General features: G+C 37.2%; 1 pseudogene; it reads left to right on the top strand.

The window, feature by feature from the left end:
• The first annotated feature begins 394 nt into the window (after positions 1-394).
• LOC138987877 (elongin-B-like) overlaps positions 395-26,109 on the top strand; it is a 68,297-nt pseudogene continuing 42,582 nt past the window's right edge.

Raw genomic sequence — 26,109 nt, 5'->3', positions numbered from 1 at the left:
TTAGAGGAGTGAAGGCTAGTTATTTTGTAGAGTGTTCCTCACTTTAGATTTGTTTGATATTTCACTATGTTTAGCTGTATCACATGAGTAATATTGTGCCCCTCTCTTTCCCAAATAAAGGAGTGTTTCTCACATTAAAGATAAGGCACATTTGAGTTAAGCCAGTGACTCACATGACCATAGATAAGAATAAAGACAGTCCCAGAAACCTCAGCTTTTTGACTATGCCCTTTTTAAGTTCTCCAGCACAGTTAGAAGTCACATGATTATTATACTTTTATACTTCTTTACAATGATAGTCTATTGTAGCAGACCCTTAGTCTGTCAAAAACTGATCTTCAGTGGGTATTTTATTAATAACAACAAAGGCTACTTAGAATATCTTTTTGCCATAATGGACTATAAAAATGCCAGTCTCCATATTCTAATGGTCTTGAGGGTATCAGTGTCTTCAAACTGTCAGGAGGATGACCAAACTCGGACTGCCCTGTCTCTCAGTGCTTGCTGCCTGTAACAACTTCTGGTATAAAATGTTTCAGGAGGGTTAGGGGAGCAGAAGACATAAGTTCTTAAAAAAAAAAAAGAATTTTTTATTTTGTATTGAGGTATAGCTGGTTAAAGATGTTGTGATAATTTCAGGTGATGTGAACAGTGAAGTGATACAGCCATACATATCCATGTATCTGTTCTTCCCTTAAACTCCCCTCCCATCCCATAACATTGAGCAGAGTTCCCTGTGCTATAGAGTAGGTCCTTGTTGCTTATCCATCTTAAATATAGCAGTGTGTACATGTCCATGCTAGACTCCCTAACTCTTAAAGTATCTCTTAGGAATGTCTCCCAAAGCTGTACTTCACAAAAATAGGACATCAAATTGTCACTGCCTTATCTGTAATTTTGAGGAAGGTGGTGTTGCTGTGACTTGAATCAGGAATCATAATATCAGAAGCATATCATACTTCAGAAACTGTATATCCTCCAAACAATGTGTGACATCAGTGAAATGGATGCTTCATGTCTTCCTTCTTGACATCCTTAGTTTAGTGACTAATACTTTGCTAATATTAACAAATAAAAGCAATGCCTTATGTGACCCTGCCTGTCAATAGGAACTACAGAACCAAGAGAAGTTTGAACGCCACCCTATGCCCACCTTTGCTATCCCACACATATACATGTGGCTTGCCAAATAAAATTTTTACCTACAACCAAATTACAAAGGAGTCTAGAAAATAATATGACATTGGAAGAAAAGCTATGACAAATCTAGACAGCCTATTTAAACACAGAGACCTCACTTTGCTGATAGAGGCCCATATAGTCAAAGCTATGGTTGTTCTATTATTGTGTATGGATGTGAGAGTTGGACCATAAGGAAGGCTGAACGCTGAAGAATTGATGCTTTCAAACTGTGGTGCTGAAGAAGATTCTTGAGAGTCTCTGGACTGGAAGGAGATCAAATCAGTTGATCCTAAAGGAAATCAACCCTGAATATTCATTGGAAAGACTGATGCTGAAGCTCCAGTACTTTGGTCACTGATGTGAAGAGCCCACTCATTTGAAAAGACCCTGATGCTGGGAAAGATTGAAGGCAGGAGAAAAGAGGACAACAGCAAATGAGATAGTTGGATGGCATCCCCGACTCAATGGACATGAGTTTGAGCAAACTCCAGGAGATGGTGAAGGACAGGGAAGCCTGGCGTGCTGCAGTTCATGGGGTCACAAAGAATTGGAAATGATTTAATGTCTGAACAACAACTAGAAAATGCAATTTGGGGCTTTATCGTCTCTACAGTGCAAAGAAGCATACAGTACAAGTTATACTGATGCACAGTCTCCATTACAGGATCTATTGCAGAGTCCTCAAAGCTTCATTTCTTGGCATCTTCAACCACAGTTTGATTAACACAGACTCTGAGTTCTACCTCTTTCTCCCAGTAATTCTAGTGTCCCCTTTATTGCTCTCTCTTGCTTTTTCTGCGTCACCTCTTTGCTTAAGTCATGACATCATTCTAGAAAATCTTTTAGGGGAATTTATTTTCAGCAGATAAATCTAAGCTGGTTGTCTTCTCTGGGATGCTGTGGAGCATGCAGGAACAACTCATGTTATGGTTTAGGAAGAGATACAGGTGGTGCTTGTGGTAAAGAACCGGCCTGCCAATGCAGGAGACATAAGAGATGTGGGTTCGATTCCTGGGTCAGGAAGCTCCCCTGGAGGAGGGCATGGCAACCCACTCCAGTATTCTTGCCTGGAGAATCCCATGAGCAAAGGACCTGGAGGACTATGGTCCACAGTGTCTCAAACAGCTGGACACGACTGAAGTGACTTAACATGCACACACAGCTAACTTCCAGTGTAGGCTTCACTTTTGTTGTTCCTCAACCAGTCAAGCATTATAAGTAGACCAAAATCTGCATGCCTTCATTTTCCTATAGGATGATATTTACTCTAGGAAGGTCCTTATGCAATTACACTTATGGTGAAGGGAGAGGGCCTATCCAATTGCTATAGAAAAAGCAGCCTGGTTATACTCATGAATATAACTCAAGGTGTGGCTCCTAGTATGCATTCTATTATCTCTTTTATATTCAAATACTTAGATATTTTTCTCATTTACACTGAAGAAAATAGTGAGTAATCAAATAATAAGCAACTTAGCACAAGTCATATTGCTGCCCAATTCCAAATTCTGAGTATTTTTGGTTTTACTCTATGTTCTTCAGAACATTCAGAAATTATTCTAAAGAGTCAACAAATTCCCAATCTGCTTTTTCGTATTAATGCATTAACTCTGTAATTTAGTTTTATGATTTTTATATTTTTAATTGAAATTCTACATTTTTCTCTAATTTAATATTTAAGTAGTTACTGGAATATCTTTATCTTCAAGATGTGTGAATTTCCCCAAATGTATATAATTTTTAATTTTGCTAAACAAAATTTAACATATGCTGACAGCCTGAGTAGAAGAAATGTATTCTCTCATATTTATTTCTTCCAGTTTTGTTGAGATATAATTGGCAAACAGCACTATAAAAGTTTAAGATGTGCAGCATAATGATTTGACTTACATACATCATGAAGTGTTTACAATAATAAGTTTAGTGAATATCAATCACCTCATATAGAAACAAAATTAAGAAATAGAAAAAATATTTTCCTTGTGATGAGAAGTCAGAATTTACTCTAGGCGGGGAGGGGCGGCCAGGCCAGGGCCGGTCGGGGCGGGGCGGGACGCGGGCCCCTTGAGGGAGGAGGGGGGCCCGGCTCGGCGCTCACGCCCGGCCTGCCGTCCCTAGGACGTGTTCCTCATGATCCGGCGCCACAAGACCACCATCTTCACGGGCGCCACGAGCACCGTGTTTGAGCTGAAGCGCATCGTCGAGGGTATCCTCAGCGGCCGCCGGAAGCAGCGGCTTTTCTGGATATAAAGACGTTGGGCGATGTGGCTTCACCAGCCAGACAGAACGGCCTCAGGCCCCCGCCACTGTGGGGGCTATGAATTCGAGGCCCTTATATTTCTCTAGCCCACCTGAGCTGCCGGACGTGATGAAGCCACAGGACTCAGGAAGCAGCGCCAACGAACAGGCTGTACCTCCCCCAACTGTCCCCTCAATAAAAGATACATTTAACATTTTAAATTATATTTATTTTTGTATTTTTTTTTTTAATTTTATTTTTTTATTTTATTTTATTTTTAAACTTTACATAATTGTATTAGTTTTGCCAAATATCAAAATGAATCTGCCACAGGTATACATGTGTTCCCCATCCTGAACCCTCCTCCCTCCTCCCTCCCCATACCATCCCTCTGGGTCGTCCCAGTGCACCAGCCCCAAGCATCCAGTATCGTGCGTCAAACCTGGACTGGCATCTCGTTTCATACATGATATTTTACATGTTTCAATGCCATTCTCCCAAATCTTCCCACCCTCTCCCTCTCCCACAGAGTCCATAAGACTGTTCTATACATCAGTGTCTCTTTTGCTGTCTCGTACACAGGGTTATTTATTTCCATCTTTCTAAATTCCAAATATATGCTTTATTATACTGTATTGGTGTTTTTCCTTCTGGCTTACTTCACTCTGTATAATAGGCTCCAGTTTCATCCACCTCATTAGAACTGATTCAAATGTTTTCTTTTTAATGGCTGAGTAATACTCCATTGTGTATATGTACCACAGCTTTCTTAGCCATTCATCTGCTGATGGACATCTAGGTTGCTTCCATGTCCTGGCTATTATAAACAGTGCTGCGATGAACATTGGGGTACACGTGTCTCTTTCCCTTCTGGATTCCTCAGTGTGTATGCCCAGCAGTGGAATTGTTGGATCATAAGGCAGTTCTATTTCCAGTTTTTTAAGGAATCTCCACACTGTTCTCCATAGTGGCTATACTAGTTTGCATTCCCACCAACAGTGTAAGAGGGTTCCCTTTTCTCCACACCCTCTCCAGCATTTATTATTTGTAGACTTTTGGATCGCTGCCATTCTGACTGGTGTGAAATGGTACCTCATAGTGGTTTTGATTTGCATTTCTCTGATAATGAGTGATGTTGAGCATCTTTTCATGTGTTTGTTAGCCCTCTGTATGTCTTCTTTGGAGAAATGTCTATTTAGTTCTTTGGCCCATGTTTTGATTGGGTCATTTATTTTTCTGGAGTTGAGCTGTAGGAGTTGCTTGTATATTTTTGAGATTAGTTGTTTGTCAGTTGCTTCATTTGTTATTATTTTCTCCCATTCTGAAACTGGGAATTTTGTATCTTTTGGCTGCCTTCATCCAATTTCCCTTCCCCCATCCCACTCCCAACTCTTTTAACAACAAATCTGATCTCTTTTTCTATGAGTTTGTTTGTTTCTTTTCTAAGTATAATTAATCTACAGCACTATGTTAGTTCCTGTTATACAACATAGTGATTTGATTGTTTTACACATTTAAAATAAAATGATCACCATGATAAGTCTCATTATCATTTGTCACTGTATGAAGATTACATAATTATTGACTACATTCCTTATACTGCATATTTAGTACCCAAGACTCATTTATTTTGCAACTGGAAATTTGTACTTCTTAATCTCCTTCACTTCTTTTCTCTCTTCATTTATCCCTTAAATGGAGGAAAATATTTTTTGTGAGTACTTGGAAAAATGAAAAAGTCTGCTATTTTATATATATATATTTTAAAAACCTCTGTAAATGAAATGGTTTTCCCTGTATAATATTTTCAAAAACTTGTATTCAGCCTATTTTCTATAGCTGTAATCATTCTTTCATTAGTTGGTTTTCTGATGACCATCCTTAGATTACTTTCCACTTAAATTTAAGCCATTTCTTTTCAGATGTTCCCTGAGCTAGTGCAATTGGCCATTTCTCTGCATCCTGCATACTATACGGAGGGTTATGCAAACTCTGAAGGATTAGTAGTTTCACAGAAGCGAAGGAGAGATACTACTAGGATTCAGATATTTTCTCAGTCTTTGCCTTTTCTTTACCTGCCAGCCATGAGCAAATTAAAAGCTTCCACAACTGACCTCAGCACACATTGCCAGTGTCTGAAACACCAAGCACTGCCTAAAGTTACTTTAGGAGTTACCTTCTAATTTATGTATGATGAGATTTGAACTAGACTTCTTGTTCCATTTCAGGGTGTCCGGTGGAATTCAGAGTACCTTTAGTTTTCTCGGCTCCTAGGAACACTGGGTTGTAGTTTTCCCATCTAACGCTTGGTTCAGCCAACCTGTTGACTAAATCACTGGCATATAGTTCCTCTCCCCAGTGGCTCATTGGCAAAGAATCCGCCTGCCAATGCAGGAGACACAAGAGATACAAGTTCTATCCCTGGGTCTGGAAGATACCCTGGAGTATCAAATGGTAACCCAATTCATTTTCTTGCCTGGAATATTCCAGGGACAGAGGAAACTCTGGCTGCAGTCCATGGTATCACAAAGAGTTGGATACAGAGCACACCCAGGCCCTCTCCAATTCCATGCTAGGATTTCACTCAACTTTAGATTAAGGCCTGGTCAGCTGAGGGTTCTGATTTCACATCTTTCATGCCAGTACTTCTCAGAGTCAAACTCTGCTTCTGGAATCCTCTGGCAGACACATGTGGTCTAATACCATATCGTCCACAAGTAATATACAATTTTTTATCCATTTCCTAGGCAATTTGATAATTTATTCTAGGTTTAATATGGAAAACTGTCTCAGTCTGTATTGATTTTTTTCTTTTCCTATTATTTTCCTTTGGTTGCTGTTGTTCAGGGCTCAGCCAGGTACGTCTCTTTGCAATCCCATGGGCTGCAGCTCGCCAGGCTTCCCTGTCCTTCACCATCTCTTGGAGTTTGCACAAACTCATGCCCATTGAGTCAGTGATGCCATCCAATCAGCTCATCCTCTGTCATCCCATTCTCCTCCTGCCCTCAATCTTTCCCAGCATCAGAGTCTTTTTCAATGAGTCAGCTCTTCTCATCAGGTGACCAAAGTATTGGAGTTTCAGCTTCAGCATCAGTCCTTCCAATGAATATTCAGGACTGATTTCCTTTAGGATTGATTGGTTTGATCTCCTTGCTGTCCAAGGTACTCTCAAGAATCTTCTCCAACACCACAGTTCAAAAGCATCATATCTTTTTTGTCACTCAGCCTTCCGTATGGTTCTACTCTCACATCTATACATGACTACTGGAAAAACAATAGCTTTGACTAGATGGACCTTTGTCAACAAAGTGATGTCTCTGCTCTTTAATATACTTCTAGGTTTGTCATAGCTTTTCTTCCAAGGAGCAAGTGTCTTTCAATTTCATGGCTGCAGTCACCATCCACAGTTATTTTGGAGTCCAAGAAAATAAAGTCTGTAATTGTTTCCATTTTTTCCCCATCTATTTGCCATGAACTGAAGGGGCTGGATGCCATGATCTTCGTTTTTTGAATGTTTCCTTTGGAATCTCCATGAAAAATTATGAACATACTGGATTTTGATTTCCAGCCTCCTCTCTGTGTGTTCTCCATTTCTGTCCACACCTCAGTCCTGTGTATTTCCTTCCTACTTCTCCCTTCAGAGCCAAATATTTTTATTCACACTTTTCTCAAAAATCACTGTGAAAAAGGATCCCATAAATTCATTTACACAATAAAGTGTAAGAGATATGGACTCAGAGACAACAGAGCTTGGGTTGACAGAATGAAGATGTAAAAAATCTAGTATATAATTAACCTGTGATTTCTGAATTGGTCCTACACACCACACCAAATGACTTCCATTTTGTTGTAGATGTTTATGGCCATCACTGAGAGGATTTAATGTTGCTTTTAGGGAATAATTATCCTTTAATTCCTGTAGAATAATTTGATTTTATGAATCTTTAAAGGTGTGAAAATGTCAACAAACATGGAAATTTATAGAAAATTTCTCTGGTGTGCTTTTGGCCTCTGTGATAAACCAAAAAGTCTGCTTTTTTGTTTGTTTCAAGGTGTATTTTAATTTAATGGGACCAGTACTTTTACAAGTTCAGAATCCTAGATTTAAATAGCTCTTTTGGTGATCAAGATACTTTATTGATCTCCATTTACTACTGTCCAGACCACAGACTAAATCAGTTCTCTATTTTGGTCCATTATGATACCCACCAGTTTTTCCTAAACAGAACTTTTTAGGTGATAAAACTGATAACTCAAGGAAAAGGGCAACTGTGACATTTAACAAGGACAAAATAAATGGTTCAATTTAAGGCCAATATTACTTTGCAGAATATGAAATGCCATACCTTTAGTAGTCCCAAAAGGCCAACATTTTTCAAAATCTCTCTGAAATGCTAAGGGATATTTCATAAAAGACTACAATCTTCATAAAATATATTTTTCTAGTAAATAGTTTCTGGCTTCCCATTTAATACATATCTTCTCAAAGACTAAAATTCAGAAAACTGAAATCTTCTTCATTCAACCTACTTTCATTTTAAAGATATACTCATTCTTTTAAACATCTAAATAAACATGTATTTTCTTTTCTGCAAGACTGCATTATTTTCCACAACCTCCAAACCAATTAATCATTTCACTTCACTAATTGCTCTAAGTATTCTCATTTTCATGAAAGCAGAAACCACCACTGAAAGATTTTTTAAAACTCTGCATACAATAAGATAGTTACGATATTGTTATCAACATACAGTGGAATCTAACTATATCATCTCAGAGTTTTTTTGTAAATCTACAACTGCTCTTAAAAACACTTTTTGCTACCTTGTTTTATTAATTGAATGGAAGTGAAAGTCACTCAGTTGTGTCCAACTCTCTGCGACCTCATGGACTCTACAGTCCATGGAATTTTCCAGGCCAGAATACAGGAGTGAGTAGCCTTTCCGTTCTCCAGGGGATCTACCCAATGCAGGGATTGAACCCAGGTCTCTCACATTGCAGGCAGATGCTTTACCAGCTGAGCCACAAGGGAAGCCCAAGAATACTTGAATGGGTAGCCTATCCCTTCTCCAGCAGATCTTCCTGACCCAGGATTTGAACTGGGGTCTCCTGCATTGTAGGCAGATTCTTTACCAACTGAGCTATCAGGGAAGCCAATTGAATGGAAAATTCTGTAAATTCTACAGTGCTTCACAATTTTCAAAAGTTTAACACATGATTTCACATAATTTCATAATAACACTCCTTTTTAAATCTCTTACCCCTGTATAACCCATCCCCATCATCCCTCTTGTCTCCCTACTGGTAACCACTAATCGGTGTCTAAATCTGTGAGTCTGTTTCTGCTTTGTTATTTTCATTTGTTTTAACTCTTTAGATTCCACATATGAGTGATAGCATATAGTATATGTCTTTCTCAGTCTGACTTACTTCGATTGATATGGTAATCTCTGAGTCCATCCATGTTGCTGCAAATGGCATTATTTCACTCTTTCTTATGGCTGAGTAATATTCCATGTGTGTGTGCGTGCACGCATGTGCCTGTGTGTGTGTATAACATCTTTTTATTTATTCATGTCCTGCTGAGCACTAAGGTTACTTCCATGTCTTGGCTATCATAAATGAAACTACTATGAACATGAGGATGCATGCATCTTTTCAAAGTAGTGATTTTGTTTTGTTTTGTTTCTTTCCCAAATATAATCACAAGTGGAATTTCTGGGTCATATGGTAGTTGAATTTTTAATTTTTTGAGCAATCTCTATACTGTTTTCCATAGTGGCTGCGCCAATTTATATTCGCACCAACAGTGTATGAGGGTTCCTTTTTTCATATCCTCCTCAACATTTATTATCTGCACTCTTTTTGATGATAGCCTTTCTGAGAGCTATGAGATGATATCTCATGGAGGATTTGATTTGCATTTTCCTGATAATTAGTGATATTGAGCATCTTTTCATGTTCCTGTTGGGAAAATGTCTACTCAATTCTTCTGCCCATTTTTAATTTTTTTTTTTTATGTTGAGATGTATGAGCTGTTTATATATGAAAGAAGGCCTGCTTTGACTAGAATATTGTGCCTTTATGAATACTCTCCTTTTTATAGAAAAACTGAGAGGCAAAATGCAAAGTGAAATATTGCCTATTGTTCATAGCTGGTATATTTCTCTATTTAATTGAACTACTTTTAGAATAATGGTATGTGTTTTTCTATAATGAATCTTAGTCTGTCATTTTATTTTCCTTGGTACCACCTTAATTTTTTCTTCAGAGTGTATTGCAATGATCACAGTCCAAACGTGTTATGAATTATAGAAGAGGGAAAAACATCCTTTTATCTCTTCCACTTCTATATCTTAGAAGCACAAAGTGATTAAGCCAGTTCAGTGGCTTACGAAGCATCAGATTGAGCATTCATTCTGACTATCATTTCTTTCCTCTGGTTCTTACTACTCAATGCTGAGACAAGATAGGAAAGAGTTCATCTTATTTCTCCTCTGAAAATTTGAGACGAAATACTATATAAGGATGTAACTGTCAGTCACTCAGTCGTGTCCGACTCTTTGCAACCCCACAGACTAGTAGCCCACCAGGCTTCTCTGTAAACAAACCATGAATAAATGTCAGGGTATAAAATTAGCATGTAAAAAAAATAAATAAAATTAACATGAGATGAAGCGAACATCTTCCCTGAATGATTAATTAATATTCCAAAGCTTGAAATGTTCTAACTTTGTAATTAAAAATCTTTATGCTTCGCTCAGTGTATGATATTATACATAGGACTTAATCAAATGTGGATTTGTCTATAGCTGTCAAAATAAAACAATAGATATCCTACCCTAATAAAGAAAAGAAATGTGAAACTCATTCAGCATGCCATCCCAGAGTGGAAAACTGAAGTAATTACTGCTGTCTTCTCTAAATCTGACATGTGTAGAATTACAACTATGTAGGTAGCTTTTCAAATGAAAGTCAAAGGGAAATCAGGCTTCGCAGGTGGTCCAGTGGTAAAGAATCTGCCTGCCAATGCAAGAGACAAAGGAGATGAAAGGTTTATCCCTGGGTAGGAACGATTCCCTAGAGGAGGGCATGGCAATCCACTCCAGTATTCTTGCCAGGAAAATCCCACAGACAGAGGAACCTGGTGGTCTGCATTTCTATGGGGTCACAAAAGGGTCAGACATGACTGAACACACAAAACACACAAAGGGAAATCGTGTTGCTAAAGAGTAAATACAAATATTTTAAAATCACATATTTTATGTGGTCCAAATACATCCTAAATTCTTTTTAACCATTGTTCTAAAACACTGTCAGTTTTCTAAACTTTTGATGCCAAATTATTTAGCTCACTTTGTTAAAGCATTAATAGAGATGTTAGACTGATGTTTTTAGTTGTATAAATAAATACAATTTAAGGTTTATTATGATATTTCATGCACACAAAATGTGTTAATGGTCATCATGTTAATTAGTAAGGATATATAAATATGGCAGTTAAAATATATGGACCTTACAGAAAAAGACAAACTCTAAATCATACTGATGAAAAGAAATTAGAGGAAAAGTTCTATAGGTTCAATTTAAATATAACTCATTTGGTTTATTAATTTTTATATTTATTAACTTTCTAATAGTATTCTAACAGAATTTTTCTGCAATGACTTTATTAAATAATGAAACTAATACCTTATAATATGGATGGTAATAATAATAACTTTCCTTCTGAGAGTGACTTCTATCCCTTAAGAATCACTGGATCATTATTGGCTTATGTTAGGTCACCTAATATTAATAATTGCAAGTCATATGAGCTGGATGTTATTACCTCAATTGTACTGATCTGAAGATACAATCTTTTTAAGGTTCATTCATCTTCTCCATAATCCTATCATTTTTAAGTGGTAGTGCTAATATTCAGGGATAAATATTTGAATGTAAAGATTATGTCCTTTCATTAACCATATTCCCATTTTTTGTTTAATTTAAAATACAATTATTAATTTTCATATATAAATTAATTAAATCAAAATTTAAATTTGCAGTTTAGGAAAAGTTTATGCAGATTTTATACATTTTATCCCATCAAATCCTCTGTGAAATAGTATTCTTTTATTCTCATCTAGTGAATAAACAAACTCAAATTTTTTGAAGTTACTAAATTTGCCCCAGTTCACAAAATTGAATCAAATAGCTATATCCCTGATCCTTTCTGTTACCAGTGTCATGCCTTTTGAGCTGATGCCTCCCTTTCCTAAGAATAAAAGAAATTTAATTTCTTCATTAATATATTAAAAATATTTTGAAACACGTGGATGTATTTGTTGTATGCAATTTGTAAAAGTTAATATGACTTTAAAAAATATTTTTGCATTCCATAATTTTGATATTTATGTGATGTTTGTTTTATATTTACTGGTAGCAAAAATGAGCATTTAGTAATTTAAACACAGTCAATCACTTTTGATATTTAAAATATAAGAAGGTATCTAACTCTCCAACAATGTAAAAGATTGAGATACTATAGATATAACTCAAAAAACTTACCAAAATTTGTTAATTTATGTAATTTTAATATGGAGTATCAACAGTGTTTTAATGGAATATCAACTTTGCAGCTTTTTAAAAAACTTTGAAATCACTTCACAGACAAAAGGCATCCATTTCCAAAGTGATTATTATAACCAATATCTATTCTGAAGTGTTGAAAGTTATTATGAGTGGTAGAATACATTATCCCTCTGGCCTTATTAATAAAAAAATATTATGAGTTTTTTGCATATATCAAATGTTACATATAAAAATTTGTGCTAATCATCTATTTGTTCATTTTAACCACATAATGAGATTCAGTTCAGTTCAGTTCAGTTGCTTAGTCGTGTCTGACTCTTTGCGACCCCATGAATCACAGCATGCCAGGCCTCCCTGTCCATCACCAACTCCCGGAGTTCACCCAGACTCACGTCCATCGAGTCAGTGATGCCATCCAGCCATCTCATCCTCTGTCATCCCCTTCTCCTCCTGCCCCCAATCCCTTCCAGCATCAGACTATTTTCCAATGAGTCAACTCTTCGCATGAGGTGGCCAAAGTACTGGAGTTTCAGCTTTAGCATCATTCCTTCTAAAGAAATCCCAGGGCTGATCTGCTTCAGAATGGACTGGTTGGATCTCCTTGCAGTCCAAGGGACTCTCAAGAGTCTTCTCCAACACCACAGTTCAAAAGCATCAATTCTTCAGCGCTCAGCCTTCTTCACAGTCCAACTCTCACATCCATACATGACCACAGGAAAAACCATAGCCTTGACTAGACGGACCTTTGTTGGCAAAGTAATGTCTCTGCTTTTCAATATGCTATCTAGGTTGGTCATAACTTTCCTTCCAAGGAGTAAGTGTCTTTTAATTTCATGGCTGCAGTCACCATCTGTAATGATTTTGGAGCCCCCAAAAAATAAAGTCTGACACTGTTTCCACTGTTTCCCCATCTATTTCCCATGAAGTGATGGGACCCGATGCCATGATCTTCGTTTTCTGAATGTTGAACTTTAAGCCAACCTTTTCATTCTCTACTTTCACTTTCATCAAGAGGCTTTTGAGTTCCTCTTCACTTTCTGCCATAAGGGTGGTGTCATCTGCATATCTGAGGTTATTGATATTTCTCCCGGCAATCTTGATTCCAGCTTGTGTTTCTTCCAGCCCAGCGTTTCTCATGATGTACTCTGCATAGAATTTAAATAAGCAGGGTGACAAAATCCAGCCTTGACGTACTCCTTTTCCTATTTGGAACCAGTCTGTTGTTGCATGTCCAGTTCTAACTGTTGCTTCCTGACCTGCATACAGATTTCTCAAGAGGCAGATCAGGTGGTCTGGTATTCCCATCTCTTTCAGAATTTTCCACAGTTTATTGTGAATAATGAGATTAGGAGATACTTATACAGTAAACCTGAGAACTGGGTTCAAAGAGTTTTAATTGGAGGAATAACAAGAAAAGTATTGAAGTAAAGAGCAATACAAATAGAAAAAAAAAAATAGACCTACTTCTCAACCCTTAACACTACGAAAGTAAATTCTTAAAACTCAACAGAATGAAGTGTAAGATTAATGAATCTCAGCATTATTTGTTAATAAGCAAAAGACTTGAGGCCTCATTATCCAGTAGATCATGAGACGCTTTTCACATGATGGTGGTTTCATAGTTCCTAAGAGCCACAAAAGCAAGAAAGTCTTAGTAAGCAAGGACTTTAAAGTTCTTTGTTGAATCATGCTAATTTTTCCCCATTGGCCAAATCAACTCACAGTCACCTTGTTTATTGTCCCATGGCCAGGAACATAGTCAGTATAAGAAGAGATTACCAAGGATGTGGATATATAAAGGTAAATTATTGCAGCCATTTGCAACAATCTAGAGTTCAAATTTGGAGAAGGAAATGGCAACCCACTCCAGTATTCTTGCCTGGAGAATCCCAGGAATGGGGGACCCTGGTGGGCTGCCATCTATGGGGTCGCACAGAGTCAGACACGACTGAAGCAACTTAGCAGTAGCAGCAGCAGAGTTCAAATTGATTTTTCTTATCTCAAGTTTGCACTCTGTTCACCACAGGACCTGCATCTGAAAAACACCAGAAAATATATCAATAGTCCCAACACTGTTGAGGCCAGACCTCTTGGGCCCCAAATGAAATCAAATGGCTTATTCTTTATCTTACTGGCATCTCCATACTGCTTGATGAAATGCTTCTTTATTCTCCCTATACTATTCTCTAACAAATCTCTAAATGTACTTCTGCTGCCAAGTCACTTCAGTCGTGTCTGACTCTGTGCGACCCCATGTACTTCTAGGGTCAGTATTTTGCCTTCCCACTTCTGCTTCCTGTACTATATTAAGAAAGCGTTAGTTGCTCTGTCATGCCAGACTCTGCAACCCTATGGACTGTAGCCCGCCTGGCACCTCGGTCCATGGGATTCTGATTCTCCAGGCAAGAATTGGAGTGGATTACCATGCCCTTCTCCAAGGGATCTTCCTGACACAAGGATCTAACTCACGTCTCTTATGTCTCCTGCATTGGAACGCAAGTTCTTTGCCACTTAGTCAGTCAGTCTTGTCTGACTCCTTGCGACCCCATGGACTGCAGCATGCCAGGCTTCCCTGTCCATCACCACCTGCCAGAGCTTGCTCAAACTTATGTCCATCGAGTTGGTGATGCCATCTATACATCTAATCCTCTGTCATTCCCTTATCTTCCTGCCTTCAATCTTTCCAAGCATCAGGGTCTTTTTCAATGAGTCAGTTCTTCGCATCAGGTGGCCAAAGTATTGAAGCTTCAGCTTCAGCATCAGTCCTTCCAATGAATATTCAGAACTGATTTCCTTTAAGATTGACTGGTTTGATCTCCTTGCAGTCCAAGGGACTCTCAAGAGTCTTCTCCAACACCACAGTTCAAAAGCATCAGTTCTTTGGTGCTCAGCTTTCTTTATGGTATAACTCTCACATCCATACATGACTACTGGAAAAACCATAGCTTTGACTAGACATATCTTTGTTGGCTAAGTCTTTACCACTAGCGCCATCTTTAAAGTTGATCTTCCTAGCACAGAATCTTCCATACTTATTTTCTCAGCCTCAATCCTTATGACCCTCTCCCATTCCCATTCACTCAAGTTTATTCCTCAGAACTGCAAGTGGTAGTTTGACGACTGTTTTTTCAGGTAAGCTTTCCATGTGTTTTCATTGTATCCCTCTTCAGTTCAGTTCAGTTGCTCAGTCATGTCTGACTCTTTGCGACCCCGTGAATCACAGCACGCCAGGCCTCCCTGTCCATCTCTTAGAACTCATCAAAACCATACTTAACTAAGTCATCAAAAGTCTACTTACTCTTTGGTCAAATTATTTAGTGTTGTTTTCTCCAATAAGCACCATGAATGCAAGGACCACATCTGAATGCCATTTTTAGTAGTAATTTTCTCCATAAATATTATTGTTATAGATGTCTCAATGTCAGAACAGACATGAATATTCTTTCATCTCTTTTTCTTCCCACATATCTCCATCTCCAAATGATTTCCCATTTTCTATGCAAAACAGAACACCTTTTTTTAGAAATTCAGAGTTTTAAAGCTAGTAATATAAACTGGGTTCTGCTACGTCATTGTGTCCAAGTCATCTGTTCTGTATTGGTTAATATTATTTCTTTCAGATGACAGGAAATGCAATTCAAACTGGCTTAAACAACAACACAAAAAACTTTATTGCCTCATGTAACTGAAATGTCCAGCTGTAAATTTTCAGGTGCAGCTTGATCCAAAGCCTCAAATATTGTCAACAGGACTTATTTTCTCTACATGCCTTGGCTCTAAATATACTCTACAGGCTTTGTTCTCAGGCCCCAGACTTTTAGGTTTGAGTCCAACAGGGAAGAGTCTCTGCTTCTCTTTCACTGGCCCCAGGAAGCATCACATTGTATCCCAATGGCTTTGTCTGGGTGCTCATCACTTAGCCATCACTATGTGCTGCAGAATGTTCTATTTTATTTGCTCAAACTTGATCCCCCACCTGTCTGTCCTAACCTTGAAATTAGAGATAGAATTCCCTGTGAAAAATTTGGATACTTTCTCAAAAGGAAATGACAGAACCATTTTATATAGCTACCAGATGAAGAATATGTGGGAAATTCACACATATGTATGTATCTTCACTATGAATCACACAGCTATAAGGCATTTACAGAATCATACATGATCATATTTATATGAAAATGAGAAAAGGAAAGATATATGCATTTGAATGCAGAGTTCCAAAGTATAGCAAGGAGATATAAGAAAGCCTTCCTCAGTGATCACTGCAAAGAAATAGAGGAAAACAATAGAATGGGAAGGACTAGAGATCTCTTAAAGAAAATAAAAGATACCAAGGGAACATTTCATGTGAAGATGAGCAAAATAAAGGAGAGAAATGGTATGGACCTAATAGAAGCAGAATATATGGCATTTGTTGATATTAGTTTTCGAGTTTAAAGTTACAAAAGTTAATTTTTGAAGCACTAATTTTGCATTTAAAATGTCATTCCCTTGTATTTGTACTCTCACTGTGTTAAAAACCACCCTATAGAATGAAACTCCTGCGATTTAAAAAAAAAAAAAAGAAGACATGGCAACAATACACAGAAGAACTATACAAAAAAGATCATCATGACAGATAACCATGATGGTATGATCACTCACCTAGAGCCAGACATCCTGAAATGTGAAGTCAAGTGAGCCTTTGGAAGCATCACTACACACAAAGCTAGTGGAGGTGACGCTATTCCGGTTGAGCTATTTCAAATCCTAAGATATAATGCTGTAAAAGTGCTACACTCAATAGGCCAGCAAATTTGGAAAACTCAGCAGTGGCCACAGGACTGGAAAAGGTCAGTGCCATTCCAATCTCAAAGAAAGGCAATGCCAAAGACTGTTCAAACTATCGCACAATAGCACTCATCTCACATGCTAGCCAAGTAATGTTCAAAATTCTCCACGTCAGGCTTCAACAGTATGTGAATCATGAACTTCCAGATGTTCAAGCTGGATATAGAAAAAGCAGATGAATCAGAGATCAAATTGCCACCATCTGTTGAATCATAGAAAAGGCAAGAAAGTTCCAGAAAAGCATCGACTTCTGCTTTATTGAGTACACCAAAACCTTGACTTCATGTATCACAACAAACTGGAAAATTCTTAAAGAGGTGGGACTGTTAGTCCAACTTACCTGGCTCCTGAGAAATCTGTATGCAGGCCAGGAAGCAACAGTTAGAACTGGACATGGAACAACAGACTGGTTCCAAATCAGGAAAGGAGTATGTCAGGGCTGTATATTGTCACCCTAGTTATTTAACTTATGTGCAGAGTACATCATGTGAAATGCTGGGCTGGATGAAGCACAAACTGGAATCAAGATTGCCAGGAGGAATATCAATAACCGCAGATATACATATGCCATCACCCTTATAGCAGAAAGCGAAGAGGAATTAAACAGTCTCTTGATGAAAGTGAAAGAAGAGAGTGAAAAAGTTGGCTTAAAACTCAGCATTCAGAAAACTGAGATCATGGCCGTAGGTCCCATCACTTAATGACAAAAAGGTGGGGAAACAATGGAAACAGTGAGAGACTTTATTTTGGGGGGCTCCAAAATCACTGCAGATGCTGATTGCAGCCATGAAATTAAAAGATGCTTGCTCCTTGGAAGAAAAGCTATGACCAACCTAGACATATTAAAAAGCAGAGACATTAGTTTGCCAACCAACAAAGATCTGTCTTGTCAAAGCTATGGTTTTGCCAGTAGTCATGTATGGATGTGAGACTTGGACTATAAAGAAAGCTGAGTACTGAAGAATTGATGCTTTTGAACTGTGGTGTTGGAGAAGACTCCTGTGAGTCCCTTGGACTGCAAGGAGATCAAACCAGTCAATCCTAAAGAAAATCAGTCCTGAATATTCATTGGAAGGACTGATGCTGAAGCTGAAGCTCCAATACTTTGGCCACCTTATGAGAAAAACTGACTCACTGGAAAAGACGCCGATGCTTGGAAAGATTGAAGGCAGCAGAAGAAGGGGATGACATAGATGAGATGTTTGGATGGCATCACTTACTCAATGGACATGAGTTTGAGCAAGCTCTGGGGGTTGGTGAATGGACAGGGAAGCCTGGCATGCTGCAGTCCATGGGGTCACAAGGAATTGGACATGACTGAGTGACTGAACTGAACTGATATTTACATCATTTACTCTTACCTTTTGGTTACATAAACATGAAAAATATTATGCAATGAAACTCCAGAAGATCAATTTCTCTAACTGAAGAACATTTAATAATCTTTATTAGATATATTTTTTTTTTCTCCAAAGAGTTGAAGATAAAATGCAAAGCATAGAATTACTGATTTTGTGTTTATCTTATATATTCACATAGATATGTCAAAGTTCATTGTATATGTTTCTGATTATTCCTTCATTGAAAGATGTTACATATTCAAATTTTCTCACTTCCAAAATTAGCAGAGTAAAGAAATAGCTAATTTTATGTTCTAAGAAATATCAGGAGGAGAGTGGGAGGGATACACTGCATGCACTAAAAATATTGTGGTAGGAATTCCAACCCAGAGGTCAATTCTTACACTATTTGGAAAAATAAATTTCAGAAGTAGGAAAAAAAACCTGTGGCTGGAGAAAGATTCTCAAAGGTATGGTAAGAGGAGCATATCAGTTGGTCTTGGTTCTACCACTTCCTATCTGACTTTGATGGGCTTCCCCAGTATAGTGGTAAAGAACATGCCTGCCAATTCAAGAGATGCAGGTTTGATCCCTGGGTTGGGAAGATCCCTGAGTAGAAAATGGAAACCCACTCCAGTATTCTTCCCTGGAAAATCCCATGGAAAGAGAAGCCTGGTGGGCTACAGTTGATGGGGTCTCAAAGAGTAAGATATAACTGAGCATGCACACGTGAATCTGACTTTGATAAATTACTGAATATCTCTGGGCTTCTGTTTTCTTGTCTGTGAAATGGGAATGATAAGATCCACCTCTCTTGTATTGGTAACAAATATATGTGGCAAAATAACACCGAAGGTAATCATTGCTCCAATTCCTGAGGTAAAGGCAGAAGAAATGATGATTAGAACAAAGAAAAAGTTAAAACAAAATCACCTAGACACAAAAATAATGTCAATGTAAAATTATGAAATTTATGCTCTTATGCTTTCTTTCTCCAAATCTTTTACTCAAGAAATGAAATCAACTCTTGTTCACAGATGTCACTCTCCCTACTTTACTTAATTCTGCCAGTATTTTTCTTTTCACTGTGTTGAAGTTATGTGTGCCTGACAACAGAATCTACTCCAAAAACATGGATAAGTTTCCCACCTGAAAGTGCAGTAAATACCCAAATTACTCAAACAGTTATCTAAAGTCTTTATGTCCCATTTTTCAAATCATGTCTAAGAGTGTTAGGTGTATTTGAACAGGTAAAAGGTTAAATAAAAGCAACAGCAAAATATCTGATCATCCCATCAACATAGATGAGAATGTCAGAATAATTATAAATTATTTTATGAATTAATACTTTCTCTTACCTCCCTTGAGACTATTTTGAGTATGTTCATGTTATTAATTATTAATTGGTTAACATATCAATAAGGATTTATTTGAGGGTACAATTCTCTAAGCTTTTTGAAAAATCAGTTGGATTTAAATTTGATGGTGCACCTTTCCTAGCAAATATACAGATGAAATTGGTAAGTCAAAAAAATATTTTATCACTGACTATTATGATTATTAAAGTACTGGAAAAATTATTTGACAACTCGTTTCTTTTTCATAAAGATATCTAATTTTCTCTTTGAAAGTAGAGTCCCTTTGCCTCATAACCACAAAGACTGAAAGAAATCTTGTTTTATCCCCAAGTCTTCAAACTAGGATGTATTTTTATGAATGTGGTTCTTAAAACTACACATGTATTTAACTTGGTTTTTGATTTCACAATCTAACCATTTAAGCCATGACTGATAAATACACAAAATATTGTTAATATAATCTAATGCCATTCTAGATTTTATGTATAGAAAAATATAGACCTTTTCCAGATCACACAGAAATAATACATTCACACATTGACATCAGTCCTCCATGTGCTCTTGTACAATGGCCTGTGCCCCCCACTACACCCCCCCACCCCACATACACATACAGCTTAAAGCTTTTCCTCCTCTAAAGTAAGGGAATAAGACTCAAAAGTTTCCATATTTTTTTGCCTCTTTTACTGTCTATTCAAACATTCTATCCTGTCACATCAGTGTTTCTCCTTTTTCCATTTCCATTTACTCCCAGTAATTTTCTGTGTGAGATTTCTACATGCTTTAACATTGAATTTGAACATGATTTTTATAAATGGTACAATTATGAATATTATTTGTTTTATAGATTTGGTAATTAACTCTTGAAAATGTAGTTTGATAAATTGAGAGAATTAATATTTGATATAAAAACACAACTAATGGTTTTGTCAGAAGTTCCTAGAAAGCATGACTGCAATGAATCATGAGGTACTCAATATTAAAGTTATTTTATGTTTCCAGTGAGAAAATATTACTTTGTATTATATTTACATACAATTTTAACCTCTTTTAAACACTCTTTAATGTATTTCTTTAATTCCAATTTTTCCAATTATACTATGGGACAAGGGCTAGAATCATACTTAGCTTTTTTGCTGTGGCATAGAAATGTCTGACTTACACTTGTTTGTTATTTAGTCGTTAAGTCATGTCCCACTCTCTTGTGACCTGCTGAACTGTAGCCCACCAGGCTCCTCTGTCCAGGAGATTTCTCAGGCAAGAATACTGGAATGGGGTGCCATTTCCTTCTCCAGGAGATCTTCCCAACTGAAGAATTGAACCCATGTCTTCTGCATTGGCAGGTGGACTCTTTACCACTGAGCCACCAGAGAAACCTCTGACATACACTAGGGACTTGCTAAATGTTGGTTGGTTAGTGAATAAATCTTTTAAAAATTAAAAACAAATAGAGCTTGCACTTTTAACATCCCATCTTATAATTTATAAATTTATAAAATGTATATAAATTTTATAAATTTATCACTTGGTGATAAAAGTTCTTCCTGACATAGAAATTGGGTTATTTCATACCCCTACTTATATGTAAAAAAGTTATCTCTTTATTCTAACATTCAGAATAATTACCAGATCATTTTAAATCTCCCTTTATCCAATCTTTATCCTCCACAATATTCTCCCCCACACTTCCTTGCCTCTCTATTTCTGCTGTTATTACCTTGGCTTACAATTTTATCCTCCTACTGATATCTCACAAAACTTCATGGTACAACTTATTATATCACTCAAAACTTCCAGCCAGCTCAAAACTGCAACCTTGAATAGTGAAAAAATCACACCATTATAAGATATTCTGACTATATTATGATCCAGAGACTAACTGAAGAGGAAATGGGCTTAAGAAATGTTCCTTCATTTTTGTTGTCTCAATTCTAATGAAGACATCTATAGTACCTTTTGTTCAAGCATCCATGGTTAGTAAACACTATGTTGCATCCCTCTGAAATTATGGACTATGGAAAGAGGGGAGCCAAAGTTCATAGCTGAGGCAGAGTTCTGATATGCAGTTACACTACTGCATAAATTCTGTTTGAAGATCTGATTCCTGATATATACACAGAACCAGTCAAGTAATGGACAAAATTATTCACAGCTTATCAACAACCTTCATAACTGAAGCCATAGATCCTGAATGGTAAAGGCTGTAACTAAGCTACACAAATCTTATGATTTGCTCATTTATGTGTTCTTAATCACAAGAATTTTCATCTTTTTACTTCACTATGGCTCTTTTTCTATTTTAAAAAATGTTTCCTTTTACATTATGTTGGGTCCTCTTTCACTGAAATGCTATCACAACTTTGCTTAATATGTAATACGAAGACATGACTTAAAATACCTTGAGAGTCACAGAATTAAGTGGTTAAGAGAATGTGTTTTGTAGTCATACAGACCTTGCCATAAATTTTGCAATGACACTTTCCTGCCAAGTGATCATGGATGAATTTCTTAACTGCTCTGAGTCCCAGTTTTCTCCACAGAAATCTGAGGATAGTAGATATACATACATGATAGCTTTGTTGCCAAAAGCTACTGAAAATTCTTGGTAAAAAATGGGGATTCAAAAAAAATAGGGATTCATCATCATGGGGAATACAGTCTGGTATCGTGGGCACTGGTCAAGGCTATGCTCCTAGCAGCATGACTAAAAAGATCACTCATCTGTTTTAATAACCAACACCATTAACTCTATATTGGCAATAAAATTAAACATTTTTAGTCTGATTCATACAGTTGGTGTGAAGATTAGAAAAGAGCAAAAGCTAATAGTTTAATCTGAATATTTTTTATTATTGCACAGTTATATTATTTTTAGTTATAAAAATTTGTTGATTCAGGTGCTGATAATTTTGATTTACTAGCCCCAAGAATCATGAGAAATAAACTTCTATTGTTTAAGCTAAGTGTAGGACACAAAATAGAAAAAGATGAGGTCTTTATATAGGGAGTTTTCACATGCCATTGTCTTAAATATGATGTGGCTTCAAACATGGAGGGATAAGTACAGGAATTAGTGCCCAGGAAATAATAAACAAAAATCCAATAATAAATGCTTACTTCTGGGAGTAATAGATGCATGAGTTAAAAAGGGAGCAAGATGATAATGACAGCATTATCTTGGAAACAACTAGCTCATTTTAGGTGACCAATTCTCAGGAAATCATTTTATTCTATTTAATAATTAACATTCATGTTCTATATCTCCTCTAAAAGTTTCAAATATTATACACAATTCTAAAAACAATAGGTAGTTGTTGATTAAATATTATTTTCTAATTACTATGTCGATAAAGGACATAAATGGTATGGACCTAACAGAAGCAGAAGATATTCAGAAGAGATGGCAGGAATACACAGAAGAACTGTACAAAAAAGATCTTCACAACCCACATAATCACGATGGTGTGATCACTGACCTAGAGGCAGACATCCTAGAATGTGAAGTCAAGTGGGCTTTAGAAAGCATCACTATGAACAAAGCTAGTGGACGTGATGGAATTCCAATTGAGCTATTTCAAATCCTGAAAGATGATGCTGTGAAAGTGCTGCACTCAATATGCCAACAAATTTGGAAAACTCAGCAGTGGCCACAGGACTGGAAAAGGTCAGTTTTCATTCCAATCGCAAAGAAAGGCAATGCCAAAGAATGCTCAAACTACTGCACAATTCCACTCATCTCACACGCTAGTAAAGTAATGCTCAAAATTCTCCAAGCCAGGCTTCAGCAATATGTGAACCGTGAATTCCTGATGTTCAAGCTGGTTTTAGAAAAGGCAGAGGAACCAGAGACCAAATTGCCAACATCCACTAGATCATGGGAAAAGCAAGAGAGTTCCAGAAAAATATCTATTTCTGCTTTATTGACTATGCCAAATCCTTTGACTATGTGGATCACAATAAACTGTGGAAAATTCTGAAAGAGATGGGAATACCAGACCACCTGATCTGCCTCTTGAGAAATTTGTATGCAGGTCAGGAAGCAACAGTTAGAACTGGATATGGAACAACAGGCTGGTTCCAAATAGGAAAAGGAGTACGTCAAGGCTGTATATTGCCACCCTGCTTATTTAACTTCTATGCAGAGTACATCATGAGAAACGCTGGACTGGAAGAAACACAAGCTGGAATCAAGATTGCCAGGAGAAATATCAATAACCTCAGATATGCAGATGACACCACCCTTATGGCAGAAAGTGAAGAGGAACTAAAAAGCCTCTTGATAAAAGTGAAAGTGGAGAGTGAAAAAGTTGGCTTAAAGCTCAACATTCAGAAAACGAAGATCATGGCATCTGGTCCCATCACTTCATAGCAAATAGATGGGGAAACAGTGGAAACAGTGTCAGACTTTATTTTTTGGGGCTCCAAAATCACTGCAGATGGTGATTGCAGCCATGAAATTAAAAGACACTTACTCCTTAGAAGGAAAGTTATGACCAAACTAGATAGCATATTCAAAAGCAGAGACATTACTTTGCCAACAAAGGTTCATCTAGTCAAGGCTATGGTTTTTCCTGTGGTCATGTATGGATGTGAGAGTTGGACTGTGAAGAAGGCTGAGTGCTGAAGAATTGATGCTTTTGAACTGTGGTGTTGGAGAAGACTCTTGAGAGTCCCTTGGACTGCAAGGAGATCCAACCAGTCCATTCTGAAGGAGATCAGCCCTGGGATTTCTTTAGAAGGAATGATGCTAAAGCTGAAACTCCAATACTTTGGCCACCTCATGCGAAGAGTTGACTCATTGGAAAAGACTCTGATGCTAGGAGGGATTGGGGGCAGGAGGAGAAGGGGACGACAGAGGATGAGATGGCTGGATGGCATCACTGACTCGATGGACGTGAGTCTGGATGAACTCCGGGAGTTGGTGATGGACAGGGAGGCCTGGCGTTCTGTGATTCATGGAGTCACAAAGAGTCGGACACGACTGAGCCACTGAACTGAACTTAATTACTATGTCAATGTGAAATATATGAGATATTTTATATTTGAAGGGAAAATAAATATAAATCTTGATATCAAGGAATATTTTTCCTTGGAAGTCTCTACCTTCAAATACAAGCTTACAGAAGATCTTAAATATTAGTCTGAGTGATATCCCTGCTATGTGATAAAATCTGCAAAACTGTCACTCTCCTCTTCTTTCAACTTATATCTGAAACTGAATTTTCTGACTATTCATCACCATGAATTTATTCCTGTAACTGGATTTTAGTCATATTTTTATTCCCATGCTCACTATTAGTTATTGTTGTGTTTTTTTTTTTTTAATTTAAACACAGTCACATAATAATTACCTGAGAAGAAAGGTAACTAAATGATATGATGCCCTTTTTTTGCCACAAGTTATGCATTGATTTTGGTTTAGATGTAAAACTTGGCACATACAGGCAAACAAAGAACAAAGAAGCATGTTGTTGGAATGAGTTTTACATTGGCCTCTAAGGATGGTCTTTGAGGCATAAGCTTATAGAAAGCTTTCTTACTGAGAGTTTTATGCATTCCCTCCTGCTGTTTTATCCCCTCCACTTGCTTATACACTAGAATCATTGTGGATTTCTATTTACAGAAATTCAGTTGTGTTATTAGGCTCAAACCATGACTCTTTCATATTTGAAATGCTGCATTTATTTCCACAATAAGCTATTTACATCAAAATCTATAAAATTAAAGAAAAGTTATTTAGAGGTTTCAAATGACTCAATGTAGTAGGAATCCTGAACCACATTAAACTGTTACAAGTTGGTCAAGTTTGCATCTTTCTCCTCATCTCAGTGACTTGCTTCTGCATGGAGTGTCTCTAAAGAACAGAAAGACACCACATAAACAGATGTGAGAAAGTGTGAGTTTGGATAGAATGAAGACATATCACAAGAAATATGGGCAAGATGCCCAGCATTCTGCAGAGACACCTGAATTCTGTTTTCTTTGCAATATGTAAAGTTTCCATGTCCAGTGGAGTCCCTTCTGATTTAAACTTAAGTAGAATACAAGAAATATTCCAGTTAGTTTGATGGTTTTCCTTTTGTGTCCATAAGCTTCATGAGGTCAGAAACTGTATTAGCTTTTCCTGATCCATTTTGTCATAACAAATACTCCCAAAATTTCACTGGCTTAAAAAAAAAAAAAAAGTTTTTTATTTGTTCACACTATATGCAAGCTGTGTGTCAGCTGAGGCTCTGTTCCACATGTACTCATTCTGGAATCCAAACGGAATAAGCAACCACTATCAGTCATGTCATTCTCACTGCACAGAGAAAGGAAATAATGGTAAAAAAAAAAAAAAAAAATTGCATGGTTCTTAACATCTCTTCTTGGCAATGACATACATCACTTTTCCTTCCACGCCATTGGTCACAGCCAAGAATATGGGCAACCTTGATGTCACTTAAAACAAGAAATGGTATTTTCCTACTTAGATGTACACTGAAAATCATATGAGAATGAGAAACTAAAGAGGAAATCAAAAGCCTCTTGATGAAAGTGAAAGTGGAGAGTGAAAAAGTTGGCTTAAAGCTCAACATTCAGAAAA

This window comes from Bos mutus, chromosome 5 (assembly GCF_027580195.1).
Source record: "Bos mutus isolate GX-2022 chromosome 5, NWIPB_WYAK_1.1, whole genome shotgun sequence".
NCBI lineage: Eukaryota > Metazoa > Chordata > Mammalia > Artiodactyla > Bovidae > Bos > Bos mutus.
This window is presented reverse-complemented; position numbering and strand designations above follow the sequence as displayed.